Source organism: Musca domestica, unplaced genomic scaffold (genome assembly GCF_030504385.1).
Source record: "Musca domestica strain aabys unplaced genomic scaffold, Musca_domestica.polishedcontigs.V.1.1 10, whole genome shotgun sequence".
NCBI lineage: Eukaryota > Metazoa > Arthropoda > Insecta > Diptera > Muscidae > Musca > Musca domestica.
Window position 1 is genome coordinate 14,284,619 of NW_026712115.1, and position 16,496 is coordinate 14,301,114.

The 16,496-nt window shown below is 31.9% G+C and overlaps 1 long non-coding RNA gene across 3 annotated transcripts in view; it reads right to left on the reverse strand.

Annotated features, from left to right (window-relative positions):
- Positions 1 to 1,115: 1,115 nt before the first annotated feature.
- Positions 1,116 to 16,496, reverse strand: part of LOC131804329 (uncharacterized) — a 46,765-nt gene continuing 31,384 nt past the window's right edge. For 2 of the 3 annotated variants that reach the window (XR_009343079.1, XR_009343078.1), the window contains 2 exons: positions 1,909 to 2,028; positions 1,116 to 1,845 (listed from right to left, as the gene is read on the reverse strand). This is a non-coding gene — a long non-coding RNA (uncharacterized LOC131804329). The remainder of the gene's footprint in view (positions 1,846 to 1,908; positions 2,029 to 16,496) is intronic. The other variant, XR_009343080.1, reaches the window with a different exon arrangement.

The window sequence follows — 16,496 nt, forward strand, 5'->3', positions numbered from 1 at the left end:
GTTACCGTTATATGGGGACTATACCGGAACGTGGACCGATATATCTCATTTTCGAGCAACCAGATGCGCACAAACATCGAGCAGTCCTATTCTAATTTAGAAAAAAGTGAATAAGCTGACTGAAGCGGTAGAAACTGAGTTGGCTGGTGTTACTAGATACGCTTTATACGATACGAGTACATGAAGACCTCATGGTAAAAAAATTTGATGAAATTAAGCAGCTGCATTTACAACTTTCAATTGTACATGGGGAAGGCTTTGAAGAAATTGACGTCAAGTATGAAGAGAAGGGAGATCATTTTGAAACGAAAACGCAATGTATTATAAGCTGATTAGACGAGGCGCAATAGAATAATGTGGCCGTGGAACTATGTTTCTCTGGTAATGTGGAAGAATGAAGTTCCTTCCATGATTAGTTTAAAAAAAGGATCGACTAAACTCCGAGCTGTCAGAGGTACAAAAACTGTATTACCTAAAGACGAATTTAAAAGGAGAGGCGTTTCGTAAAGTGCAGCAGCTGCAAGTGGCAGAATAAGATTATAAAGCGGCCTGGGAATTATTGGAAAATAGGTACGGCAACAAAAGATTCTATTAACAAAATTAGTGAATAGAATTGTAGACCATCCGAATATTAACAGCCAGTCGGCATCGAATAGAGTGAATAACGTGTATGAGAGATCCAGGCCTTAAAAGCAATGGATATAACATTGGATCATTTCGATCCAATTTTGTCCACAATTATAATACGGAAAGTCGAAAGTCGGCAAAAACTTCAGACTTCATCCAAACCATCGGTTCGACAACACGTCAACCCCTCCATATAACTTTCGGTTTGAAGTCGGACCGAACTTGGACAATTTGGTTCGCTAAGCTTTTACATCCAAGTTCCACACATTTATAGCCACACTTTATAAAAAAAATCAAAAATAATATTATTATAAGTTGTTTACTAAGGATTTTTGAGTTTATATGTAATTATACGACTTTATTTTTTTTTTCTGTACTTTTTCATAAACTTTTATAATTTAAGGCATTGCTGTCAATTGACATTATTATAGTCTTCAAATTAGTAATGTGTCGATATATATTTTTAAATAAAAAAAACACAGCAAATCTTTTGTCTTTTATCTTTTAATAGTACATTTAATTTGAACAAAAATACTTATAATTGTGTAGACAAGGACAATACACAGTAGTTTCATTGCTTCCAAATTAATTTTTCACGTTTAGCTCTTGTAGTTCATCAAGTGAAAAAATATAAATAGTAAAAATACGTACGTTGTTTACTTTGATGTACATGGTATATAATTATCCTATATTTAAACTAGATTTATCAATATCAATACTTTTAATTTTTGTAGTAATGAAGCTTTATATGAGCGGAGCAATTATTTCTCAACTTTATTGTTTCCGTCTATTGACATAGCTGGTTCTAATATATTTTTGAATATTTTTCTCACTCCTCAGCGATGTAAACCACCAATGCAACTCCGTAATGAATGATAAATTAATCAATAATTGCCGCTTATTTTACAATATTATATTTTCTATATAAGGAAATTTTTAGTTGTATTTCAATAAACAAAAAATACATATAATATACATGGTGTTATAATATTATGGACGATATATGGTGAGTCTGGTTTAAATGCAGTATCTAGTATCTAAATGTGCATCAACGAAAAAGTCGGATACTTCATCAATTCGAAGCAATGACTTCTCAGTTAAGTGTCTATTCACTACTAGCTTTAGTGATTCCCGTGATTCAGTTATGGACTTTTGCAAATATGGCAGGTCAAAGCTTTAATCCACCTCATAGAACGAAATTATGGACAATTGAGTATTCTGAAAAAAATAAAAGGGAAGATAAATTATATGTAAATAAATAAAGTAGAATCTTGAAAATACCTGGAATTTCTTTTTGAATGTTTGTATTTGACTTAGCTCATCGTCACTAAATTGATTGTTTCGATGCAGAACTCCGATTTTTATAACAATACTAGCTGAACCCGGTGCGCTTCGCTACCCCTTTTGATTTTATATGCATGCAAAATTTTATTTACGAATATATGTTGGTTAAAAAAAAAACAAATTTAAAAATTAAAAAAAAAAAATATTGCACTAATTTAATGCGTAAATAACCAAAAGCATTAGAAAAGCAGTAACATGACATAAATACACGAAGGGTTTGTCCTTCGGATTTATTTATTTAATAGCAAATACCAAGCGTGCAGTAAACTGCAATATTTTGAAGTTGAGTGGCATTTCTATTGCAATTAGTGAATTCGAGATAGCAACATACTTCGCCGTAATAAGCGTATTTCAAATCAATTGTTGTGTTGTTTTTTAGTGTTAGCCTAAGGCGTTGTGGGCCAATGGTTCTTATTAAAATCATATCCCAATCTGATCCGATTTAAATATAATTTAAAAAAAAATACTCTACACCAAACTCCGCCACACCTTTCATATTTCATTGAAATTGGTGCGTCAAATACGTGAAATCGGCCGATAATATATATATGGGAGCTATATCCAAATCTTAACTAATTTCCAATTAATTTGTCACATTTATTATTGTAACCAAATTCCGCCACACATTCTGAATTTCATTGGTATCGGTCAGCTATATCCAAACCTCAACTGATTTCAATATAATTTGGAAATTTTTTCTGGTGCCAGATTTTGTCTCTCTGTCTTTGGGTGCATCAAATATGTGAAATCGGCTGAATATATATATGGGAGCTATAATCAAATCTGAGCTTATTTGAATATAATTTGTCAAATTTATTTTTGTACCAAATTTAGCCACTCATGCTGAATTTCATTGGAATCGGAAATACGTATCGTGTTTTGTGCATCAAATATGTGAAATCGGCGGAAAATATATATGGGAGCTATATCCAAATCTGAACCGATTTCAATATAATTTGACAAATTTATTTTCGGATTAAATCCCGTCACACATTCCAAATTTCATTGGAATCGCACTTTCATATTGTGTTTGAGGCATCAAATGAACGAAATCGGTCGAAAATATATATGAGAGCTATATCCAAATCTGAACCGATTTTAATATAATTTGACAGATGTATATTTGTTTTAATTTCCGTTAGACATTACAAATTTAATTGAATTTAGAGATACATAGCGTGTTTGGTGCATCAAATACATGAAATCGGTCGAAAATATATATGGGAGCTATATCCACATCTGAACCGATTTCAATATAATTTGACAAATTTATTTTCGGATTAAATCCCGTCACACATTCCAAATTTCATTGGAATCGCACTTTCATATTGTGTTTGAGGCATCAAATGAACGAAATCGGTCGAAAATATATAAATATCATTGAAATTAGAGATACATGGCGTGTTTGGTGCATCAAATACATGAAAAAGGTCGAAAATATATATGGGAGCTATATCCAAATCTGAACCGATTTCAATTTAATTTGACAAATTCATTTTGGCTCCCAATTCCGTTACTTATTTTAAATTTCATTACAATTGGAAATACATATCGTGTTTGGTCCACCAAATACATGAAATCGGCCGAAAATGTATATGGTAGCTATATCCAAATCTGAACCGATTTCAATATAATTTGGGAAATCAATTTTTTAGATAAAATCTATCACACGTTTCAAATTTCATTGAAATTGGGGATACATAGCGTGTTTGGTGCATCAAATGCTTGAAATCGCCGAAAATATATATGGGAGCTATATCCAAATCTGAACCAATTTCAATATAATTTGACAAATTTATTTTTGCATTAAATCCCGTCACACATTCCAAATTTCATTGGAATCGAACATTCATATTGTGTTTGAGGCATCAAATGAACGAAATCGGTCGAAAATATATATGGGAGCTATATCCAGATCTGAACCGATTACAATATAATTTGGCAAACTTATTTTTGTTCCAAATTCCGTTACGTATTCCAAATTTGGAGACTGTATCTTCAACCAATCAATAGATATGTGCATATAAAATCTAAATTTTTGGGAGGTACCTCCGATTCTGATGTTCCAAGTGGAAATTCAAAAATGTATATAGCCTATGTTACTTTCAGGCTATGTTGCAGTATATATGAAAATTTTCAGGAAAATCTATTCAGCGGTTTTCGAGTCCATAAATTACAAACAAACAAACATACAAACATTTTCCTCTTTTATAGATATAGATTTATTATGTTTTTAATAATTTTGTCGGCTTTAGTTTTGTTGTTAGTCTGTAATATAAATAGATAGTGTAAACAGAAATCAAATTATTAATCAATGTGATTTTTTTAAATAATAAATAAATAATAAAACTAAATAAATTAAAAATAAAGTTTTGTTCAAACCCGGTTTGCAACCCTGGTTTGAAAAACAATGCCAACTAAATTGACAATATTTTCAATTGTGGAGAAATCTTTTCTAATCCAGCCTCTTTTAGACAGGGGGGTAACTAACTCGAATTCGCCAACCCATTTCCTACTTTCGGATTGCCATATCCGAGTATACTATAATCATATTCTACTTTCGGATTTGAATCACTATGTACTTCGAATTTAGAAATCAAAGTCGTTCGAAAGTTGACATTTCTACTCGTTTGATGTTTAGCTAACGGATACGAATAAAAAACCGGAAAAAAGTTGTTAAAATTAAAAGAACTGCATAAAACCCTGAAAAATTAATAAAAAACTTTCGAGGGTATTTAACCATTAGTTAATAAGTATTCTATAACGATAGAAAATGTGGCCTAAATCGTAAAAATAATTTGTATTAGGTCGGTATCGGTCCACGTTTTTGTTTAGCCCTCATATAACGCTTGCTCCCTATATATGATACTTTTCAACGGAATTGTTCAAAATATGGTATTAAGAGTTTGCAAGGGGTTCTACCTATTGTAGCAGAACAATGTCTGTATAGGTCCCCGTTTATATATAGCGCCCATATAACGGTACCGACTTATATTCCTCATTTTCGGTACGTTCAGTATTCGAACATTGTCCATATTGGTCCACGTTTTCTATATAACGATACCGACCGATATTTGGCATTTCGATGATATAAGCTACATTTTATGTTATAAAATACTCTATATTTAATGGTTAAATACCCTCGAAAGTTTGTTTGAATTTCAACAAATTTTTTCCAGTTGTTTATTCGTATCCGGTAGCTAAATATCAAACGAGTATAAATGTCAATTTTCGAACGACTTTGACTTCTAAATTCGAAGTACATAGTGCATCAAATCCGAAGAGTATGATTATACTATACTCTGATATGGAAATCCGAAAGTAGGAAATGGTTTTACGAATTCGAGTTAATTGGTAGGAAAAATTCGCATCCGAAATATTTTACTTTCGAATCGAGTTACATAGTAACCCCCCAGATCTGATCGATCTGAAGAAATGAAAAAGGGATATTAATATCCAGATTACAGAAGGCCATCCCATGCAACTATAGATTCAATACAGAAACACTTTAAGTGACATACTTCTAAATGCCGAACCGAACCGCTATTTCTGTAAATGGGCCGAACCGTAAACAAAACCATTATGTAAAAAAATTGAATCGATTTCCATTTAAAAAAGTGTTTCTGTTCGGTTAAAAAATTAGAAATTTGTGTCGAAACGTAAAAATGCATTATTATATTTTAAACGTTCCTTTAAATCTACAGTTCAAATCATAGAATCTATGTATCTAGAAATCAAATGTCGTTCAATGATAATTGAAAGTCCTTATATTTGCCAAAATAATGAAGATATCGGTTTGATTATAAGAAGATACTGATGACTCTCCCTCCAACTGATCGATTTGGGTCGGAGGAAGTATTATTATTGTTATATTGTTTCCCAAATACTAATAGTACTGTCGATGTTTCTTTTTCGTTTTCTTTTTGTATGGAGTATACATATCTTTGACGCTTTGCACCAATTTACACGTTCTTAAAATAAATCCATTTTTAGCCCAAATTTAAAAAATATCTGCATGTAATATGTTTAACATTTGCTTGGATATCAACTATAAACCACAAACATGAAAAGGCTAGGTAATAACATTACAAAAAGCATTTTTTAAATATAAAGAATTGTTGGTTCAAGACAAAGTCATCAAGTTAGTAGATTCATTTGATACGTCCTTATCTACTAGTAACAAATAAATGCTTATATTGCGAATTTGTTAGAAATACACCATAACAATGTTCGTTATTGTGTGTGCCATACGGATTGAAATCGGATGATATTAACATATGGATGCTATATCTTAATCCTAATTGATTTACACTAAATTTAACGGAGGTATTATTATGCAGAATGCGACATATCGTGCAAAATAGCATTACTTTAGAGTGTGTTTTATGACTTTGAATAGGCCTAAATAAAAAATCGGATGAAACATATATATGAGAACTACAGGTATACTGAAATCGATTCGATTTCCTTAAAAATATTGCTAATTGTGGCTATATATGGCTAGAATAACACCAAGTCCTTAGGTCAGTTTTGCTTTTTGTCGATGGCCATAAATCTCATGTGATTATGGAACTCTGTGAATTCTATGAGAATAATAAAATCATTTTGTACGCACACTACCGTCCAATACAATCCATATAATATATATGATATTGCGGACGTCAGTGTTTTAAGACGTTAATACCGAGTAAAAAAATACATTGAAGATATGGCAAATAAATCGGAAAATATTAACAAACTCCTTTCAAAATTCACGTTTTGTCTTCTGTTCCGTGCTGCTAGTAATGAACGTTGAAGACAAGGCAATACAAGCAATGAACTTGGTAAGTTCAAGGCTAATTTAAGGAATTAAAGTGAAGAGATTGCGTAACTAAAAAAGCTGTAAAGACAGGCAAATTTTGAAATATTAACCAATTTTGCCGTGCAGTCCGTTACATATATATAGTCAATGAAGAAAGAATTTTGGAATAAGGAACCCCGCAACGATCTTCATCTCCATTAGATAAAAATAATGCCCTGATGTCGACTTTTTGTTCGTTTAAACCAACGGACGATTCACCTAATTCATCAAGCAATCAACCAATCCCCAATTCATATAATCTTTTTTCTCAAAGTAGGTTCTCCCAAGTTTTACGAAATGAAGAATGATATGTTTTAAAATCTATATGCCACAGAAGGTAAAACCCATTACAAACTGTGATGGGTTAGTGTTTGTAGTTGGAACTGGATTCCAGATCCTGTGGCGGAACATTGTATGTATACGTTTGCCTATAACAGAAATAAAACGGTACCTCCCGATATTCGGTAAAAAAGGAATTCTTTATAAAAGCACAAAATAATTATATTTTATAACATAGTACAAGACGCCGCAGGTCGGGCTCGAACAAGCAACACTGCTTGTTATTTTTTTTAATTCAGCGCTATATTTCTTTTTCTTTCTTTATTATTATTATTTATTAATAAAAAAAACTTAAAAAATACAAATATGATCTTTTTTAAGGCAACTCGAAACAACGATCGGAGTCGATTAGGATTTTACTGGTCAAAATTATGTAACTTTTGAACGAATGCAGATTTTTTCGTTATTTTTGTTTTACAGATAAACACAATAAGTTTTCCGTTGCATCAAAAACGATCAAATGCAGGTTAGTCCTACAAAAGAATTCAAGGACACAGTTCAACTATTAAGTTTGTTATTAAATATTTTGCATCAATTAATGAGTGTTTTTGGGTTTTTATGCTCCTAAATATAAGAAAGCCTCAAACTCCAATACATTCACTTTAATAAAAATAAAAAACAATAATTTTGAAAAATTGCATTTTTGTTCTAGATGTTTCAATCACTTTCATAAAAAAATTACAAAATAAAAAAACACGTGCATAAAAAGTATCCGAGTTCGTCCATACTTGGTACATCATAATATCGGCCTCCTACTTGAATAACCATGAAGCTCATTAAACGCGAAATGAGTATCTGATTACTTTCAAACCGTTTAATACTTTTTAACTTCTTTTTGCAGATAATTTGAGCGCTTTTCGCAATATATATATATATATATATATATATATATATATATATATATATCTATATATATATATATATATATATATATATATATATATATATATATATATATATATATATATATATATATATATATATATATATATATATATATATATATATGTATATATATATATATATATATATATATATATATATATATATATATATATTTATATGTATATGTATATGTATATATATATATATATATATATATATATATATATATATATATATATATATATATCAACAAAAACATGCTTTGTGAGTCTTCTATTACTGGGCTCAAAACTGTTATATATATATATATATATATATATATATATATATATATATATATATATATATATATATATATATATATATATATATATATATATATATATATATATATATATATATATATATATATATATATATATATATACCTACAGTTAGGACTTTGTTCCATAAAAGTCTACTAAATTTAAAATTTCTCAAATTTTTAGTATATGAGGAAAAATAAAATATATGGTCCTGTGAAAACGCTAACATAATTAAATAAAAGATTTCCAGAGATTTGCAAGTTTGTATTTTTCAAAATATGGTATTTTATGTATTTATATTATATATTTTGAGCTAATTTTTCCGTATTTTAAAAATCGGTGACTAAAAAAATATGGAGTTTTGGCCAGGAAAATCGACTATTGTGTGATATTAAAAAAAATAAATGTTTTAAAATTAAAATCTTATAAATTGAATAAATGATATTATAGACAAACATTAATAGGTCAATTGCATTCAATTCTAAACAAATTGATTTTATGTATTTTAAAACTTGTAATCATTTATAAGTTTTACAAATAAATTAAATGCATATTTGGCATGCCTTATAGAATCAGGCAAAATCATGGATCAGTTTTACAATTTGCTTAGCATTGAATGCAATTGACCTACCGATGTTTGCCTGAGATTCATTAATTTTTTTCAAAAGTCCCCATTGTATAGATTATAGATTGCCCGATATCTGTAATTTAATATGGTTACAGACCCAAGTAAATATGATTGTGAACGCTCTGAGCACCTTCTTTCATATGTCATTTGGCGTGTACGACTGAGCATTTTTTCACAGGATTAATAAATTTTTCGTATTAGTTTAAATGAGTTTAGTGTATTAATATCGTTCCATACATATGTATTTCCGATGTTTTACTCAGCGCGCCAAGTTCGTCGTCTGTTGCGTTTTACTCTACATAAAACCTTAAAATGGTGACAAATTACGTAAGTCGCTTATTAATAAGTGACGCATTCGCATTACTAACATCTCGCATAAAGGATTGCATTGGAGTTGAAAGATATCACACGAAATACGACATAATACGCTGAACTCACAAAGTATGTTTTTGTTGATTTTCACACAAACACACATTCGCCGTTTTTGTGCATAGTTTCTAACAAAGCTCATTTAATTTAATCATAATTAACTTAAATCATACGGACTTCAAAGTAAATTATACCATTTTCGCAAATTTCCACTTTGGTCTTCTATTACTGGGCTCAAAACTGTTATACCTAATATTACATCAATTAACTTAAGATAACGAGTTATATAATAATTCAGGTTTTAAACTGCTTACGGCTGTTCCTTATAAAACTCAATTTTTGTATGTGCGTTATTATGTTTGAAAGTTTCTCATAGACTCAAAGACGGGTAGAACATTTTACAATTTAAGCTTTATCAGCCAAACTAATGAACATATCGATTCAATAATTTGTTTACGATAACGTTCGCAATCTATCATTTATTTATGCTGGGCGTGGATGGACCGACCACTCCCACATCTTTAAACCATTTATCGTGAAGAAAACATTGGTGACATGGTTCTAAAACTTTATAGGAATAATTCCTACAAACGATAACGCCTAGTTTTTAAAATCAAGTACAATTTTGGTATAAAATGAGTTTGATGAGTAGAATAACCAACCTCGCTAGCATTCAAAATCTTTTTTTAAAAATTGAACACAACAATGTCCTACGTGGTTCAGTATGTGGAAGAGCCGCCACTCATGTTATTTAGCTCAAAAATTAATAAGGCAGTTAGTGATACATAAATGTATGAACAGAGACCTGATTGTTATTTACGTTTACACTGTGTTTTCATTCGATATAACCCTAATATATCTGTACCCGCCCTTTTCGTTACTTTGAATGTCTTTTAATTGCATTACGGATTATCAATCATTATCATAGCGCTGTAACGTAAATTCAAATAAATAAATCTGGCAATTAAGCCAAGTACGCAAGGATCACGCTCCTTTACGAACAACATACAGCAACAAAATAGTTTGTCATTTTTATACCCTCCACCATACATAGTATGTAGGGTATATTAAGTTTGTCATTTCGTTTGTTCCACATCGAAATATCATAGACTAAAAGACCAAACAAAGTATATACATGGTGAGATGAGATGCAACCAACTTCAGACTGCTGTCATTTCTAACCCATTCGTCCGATTGCTGTTAAAATTATTCCAATGCCAGCTCATTATATTGTTAACAAGCGTACAAAAGCATTTTGATGAGATTTTTCCAGAAAACAAATTATTCGTGATGGAATTCAAGCGTGATAGTGTGATTGAAATGTGCACTTTCGGTTGGAGGGTGTATTAAAGCATTGGACACGCAAACATTTTGGCCGCAGACCTTGGTCCATCTGTTCTAGTCACGCTAGAGTTTTGGCCTCAGTTACAAGAAGAAAAGCTTAACATTCGGTGTTTGATGTTTTTAATGGGTTCTACCTACCGTAGCAGAACATTGTCCATATAAGTCATTTATATCCACTATAGATACAGCCTAGAGACCTGGGCCTGATAAGGAAAAGATTTGATTGATTCAAAAATATCATAAGCGAACATTTTACCACAATATTCAATTCAATGATTAATATATCAACGTACCCGTAAATTTATAAAATGACAAAAATGGTACCGTAAATTCAAAAATGCTTGTCATGCTTCAGATTTTGCCAAATAGCTTAATTGTCAATACTGGATAAGACGTTTGAAAAGGTAATGCACAAGCAGCTTGCAATGTTTCTAAAGGACACAGCACAAATGTATCCTATGTCGTTTAGATGCGGTAGTTAATGTTGTTAACTCGATTTGTATTCTATGATTTTTCTAAGTCATTCGATCTTATAGATAATAAAATCCTGCTTGGAAAACTACCCTAGTGGTGTGTGAGAAGAAGAGAGTTATGGCCAAACCTCTGAAAAACTAACTCCATTTTCTCAAAGAGTGAAATTCGAGCGAGTGCGCTCCTGGGAGCAGAAAAAATGGAGCAAATTAATTTTTTCGATGTTACTAGAATAGTAGTGAGCAAGTTTGGCTCGTTTTGTAGTGAGAGCAAAATTTGTTCAAAATCGAGCAGATTCTACTCTTACCGAGCAATCTTTCAGTTTGTATGTATGTGTCTTTTTGCAAATCAAATACAAGCATCGTTTCCTATCAGTACCAACAAAAAAGACACACTTAGTACTACTGTTTTTGTTGTATTTATTAGTGGTAATAATAACACATTTATTCCCATTGAATTGTATTAAATTTTTGAAAATAATATCTAAAATTACAGTGAACCCATACTGTGCAAGTGATATCCTAACAAATTATGACAACAAGATTCGATATCTTCTGGGAATGCGTTTTGCACACAAAAACAAAAACCACCGGTCCCTTGCAATACATTCCGCTGCTTTTTTTCTTTGATCGAACTGAACCTCCTGCCTCCCTGCCTTCAAAGTTCACAGTTCATCATAACCGGTGTGCTGTTGCACACATGAACACAAAAATCACCAACAAAAAAAGTTATACTCTTTTTCATACAAAAGAGTGAAGAGTAGACTCCGTAAAACACTCCCACTATTTGAGCAATCATGCTCGCGAGCAAGTTTCGCTGCCGAGTGAAAATGAGCAAATCTGAGATCTGGTTAAATTGTTTTCTACATAACTAATAGAAAACAATTTGTAGAAATGTAAGGAATACAAAGAATCGTTGGAACTCGGTGTTCCACAGGGAAGTGTTATGGGTTATACCTTAACGATTTATCCAATCTGAAGCTCTATGGAGATTTAGTATTGTATGGGAATGATATCGCTCTTTCTACCCATACAATCGTGAGGTTGTTCTAAATCAAGTGGAATATGATGCTATGCTATGATTTAACTGCATTTTACAGTTGCATGTCTACATATATGTTATACATAGTTCTGAACCTTGACCAATAACTTCAATTAATACGCGGAACAGTTTAAATTCTAGGGTAGCAAGGTGCACACCAGAGGCGAATTGAACATAAAGTCTGAATAGAACTAAACCGTATCCCAAATCATATAGAAAATTAAGCTACAATTTTAGAAGAATATTAAAATCAATTTTATTGAGCAATATTGTGCGTAAATTACAACAAACAATCAAATTCGCGTTTTTATGAATAAATACAAGGCATTGATAAATTTAATATATTACCCGATGAAGCCTTCATGGCGCTGAGGTAAATTTATTCACTTTGTAATCAAATTATATTAAATAAAACTGACTTGGATTAAAAATCAAAGTCCATGCACAAGAACAATTTAGAGGGCCTAGCATTACAAAGCATCCTAACATTAGCAGTTCAGAAAGCCACAATAGTTGGACAACTAACCCTTTAATGGTGTTTCATCCTGGACTCATTTAGTTGGGAGGATATCGATTACCACAAACTCTATAAACTTTACTTACCAAAAATATTATAAAAATAGGCCACAAACAAATCATCCGGGCTTAAGAGTTCCAACGATTCTTTGTATTCCTTCCATTTCTACAAATTGTTTTCTATTAGTTATGTAGAAAACAATTTAACCAGATCTCAGATTTGCTCATTTTCACTCGGCAGCGAAACTTGCTCGCGAGCATGATTGCTCAAATAGTGGGAGTGTTTTACGGAGTCTACTCTTCACTCTTTTGTGTGAAAAAGAGTATAACTTTTTTTGTTGGTGATTTTTGTGTTCATGTGTGCAACAGCACACCGGTTATGATGAACTGTGAACTTTGAAGGCAGGGAGGCAGGAGGTTCAGTTCGATCAAAGAAAAAAAGCAGCGGAATGTATTGCAAGGGACCGGTGGTTTTTGTTTTTGTGTGCAAAACGCATTCCCAGAAGATTTCGAATCTTGTTGTCATAATTTGTTAGGATATCACTTGCACAGTATGGGTTCACTGTAATTTTAGATATTATTTTCAAAAATTTAATACAATTCAATGGGAATAAATGTGTTATTATTACCACTAATAAATAAAACAAAAACAGTAGTACTAAGTGTGTCTTTTTTGTTGGTACTGATAGGAAACGATGCTTGTATTTGATTTGCAAAAAGACACATACATACAAACTGAAAGATTGCTCGGTAAGAGTAGAATCTGCTCGATTTTGAACAAATTTTGCTCTCACTACAAAACGAGCCAAACTTGCTCACTACTATTCTAGTAACATCGAAAAAATTAATTTGCTCCATTTTTTCTGCTCCCAGGAGCGCACTCGCTCGAATTTCACTCTTTGAGAAAATGGAGTTAGTTTTTCAGAGGCTTGGCCTTAACTCTCTTCTTCTCACACACCACTAGGGTAGTTTTCCAAGCAGGATTTTATTATCTATAAGATCGAATGACTTAGAAAAATCATAGAATACAAATCGAGTTAACAACATTAACTACCGCATCTAAACGACATAGGATACATTTGTGCTGTGTCCTTTAGAAACGTTGCAAGCTGCTTGTGCATTACCTTTTCAAACGTCTTATCCTATTGTCAATTAAGCTATTTGGCAAAATCTGAAGCATGACAAGCATTTTTGAATTTACGGTACCATTTTTGTTATTTTATAAATTTACGGGTACGTTGATATATTAATCATTGAATTGAATATTGTGGTAAAATGTTCGCTTATGATATTTTTGAATCAATCAAATCTTTTCCTTATCAGGCCCAGGTCTTTAGGCTGTATCTATAGTGGATATAAATGACTTATATGGACAATGTTCTGCTACGGTAGGTAGAACCCATTAAAAACATCAAACACCGAATGTTAAGCTTTTCTTCTTGTAACTGAGGCCAAAACTCTAGCGTGACTAGAACAGATGGACCAAGGTCTGCGGCCAAAATGTTTGCGTGTCCAATGCTTTAATACACCCTCCAACCGAAGGTGCACATTTTTAGCTGACCTCTTTGGCAAGTAAACACGATCATTTTGTTTACAAACTGGACAACGAATGTTTTCTCATCGGAGAAAAGAAAATTCGACAGTTCACCACTTTCGGCCAAGCGAAGCAACTCTTTTGCTCTTTTGAGTTTATTTTCTCTCTGATGCGGTGTAAGTTCTTACCCCGAGCTCATTTTTCAATATTTGCCGAATGGGCAAGTCGCTTCTTTACTTTTCGAACTATTCTGCTGGTGTTTCTGTTTTTTTGTCCACTTTGTACGAGACACAAACGATTTATTCACATTTAAATGCTGGAGTGCTCAATTGTCAGTTGTGGTTTTCCAGCCAAATATAAATAAATCACACTATCACGCTTGAATTCCATCACGAATAATTTTTTTTTCTGGAAAAATCTCATCAAAATGCTTTTGTACGCTTGTAAACAATATAATGAGCTGTCATTGGAATAATTTTAACAGCAATCGGACGAATGGGTTAGAAATGACAGCAATCTGAAGTTGGTTGCATCTCATCTCACCATGTATATACTTTGTTTGGTCTTTTAGTCTATGATATTTCGATGTGGAACAAACGAAATGACAAACTTAATATACCCTACATACTATGTATGGTGGAGGGTATAAAAATGACAAATTATTTTGCTGTTGTATGTTGTTCGTAAAGGAGCGTGATCCTTGCGTACTTGGCTTAATTGCCAGATTTATTTATTTGAATTTACGTTACAGCGCTATGATAATGATTGATAATCCGTAATGCAATTAAAAGACATTCAAAGTAACGAAAAGGGCGGGTACAGATATATTAGGGTTACATCGAATGAAAACACAGTGTAAACGTAAATAACAATCAGGTCTCTGTTCATACATTTATGTATCACTAACTGCCTTATTAATTTTTGAGCTAAATAACATGAGTGGCGGCTCTTCCACATACTGAACCACGTAGGACATTGTTGTGTTCAATTTTTAAAAAAAGATTTTGAATGCTAGCGAGGTTGGTTATTCTACTCATCAAACTCATTTTATACCAAAATTGTACTTGATTTTATAAACTAGGCGTTATCGTTTGTAGGAATTATTCCTATAAAGTTTTAGAACCATGTCACCAATGTTTTCTTCACGATAAATGGTTTAAAGATGTGGGAGTGGTCGGTTCATCCACGCCCAGCATAAGTAAATGATAGATTGCGAACGTTATGGTAAACAAATTATTGAATCGATATGTTCATTAGTTTGGCAGATAAAGCTTAAATTGTAAAATGTTCTACCCGTCTTTGAGTCTATGAGAAACTTTCAAACATAATAACGCACATACAAAAATTGAGTTTTATAAGGAACAGCCGTAAGCAGTTTAAAACCTGAATTATTGTATAACTCGTTATCTTAAGTTAATTGATGTAATATTAGGTATAACAGTTTTGAGCCCAGTAATAGAAGACCAAAGTGGAAATTTGCGAAAATTGATTTAAGTTAATTATGATTAAATTAAATGAGCTTTGTTAGAAACTATGCACAAAAACGGCGAATGTGTGTTTGTGTGAAAATCAACAAAAACATACTTTGTGAGTTCAGCGTATTATGTCGTATTTCGTGTGATATCTTTCAACTCCAATGCAATCCTTTATGCGAGATGTTAGTAATGCGAATGCGTCATTTATTAATAAGCGACTTACGTAATTTGTCACCATTTTAAGGTTTTATGTAGAGTAAAACGCAACAGACGGCGAACGTGGCGCGCTGAGTAAAACATCGGAACGATATTAATACACTAAACTCATTTAAACTAATACGAAAAATTTATTAATCCTGTGAAAAAATGCTCAGTCGTACACGCCAAATGACATATGAAAGAAGGTGCTCAGAGCGTTCACAATCATATTTGCTTGGGTCTGTAACCATATTTAATTACAGATATCGGGCAATCTATAATCTATACAATGGGGACTTTTGAAAAAAATTAATGAATCTCAGGCAAACATCGGTAGGTCAATTGCATTCAATGCTAAGCAAATTGTAAAACTGATCCATGATTTTGCCTGATTCTATAAGGCATGCCAAATATGCATTTAATTTATTTGTAAAACTTATAAATGATTACAAGTTGTAAAATACAACAAGTAGCAAGTTAAAAAGCAGTAAGTTCGGCCGGGCCGAACTTTTAATACCCTCCACCATTTGCAACGAATTTGGAAATTTTTAAAAAATAAAATCCTTAAAAAATTCTTTTA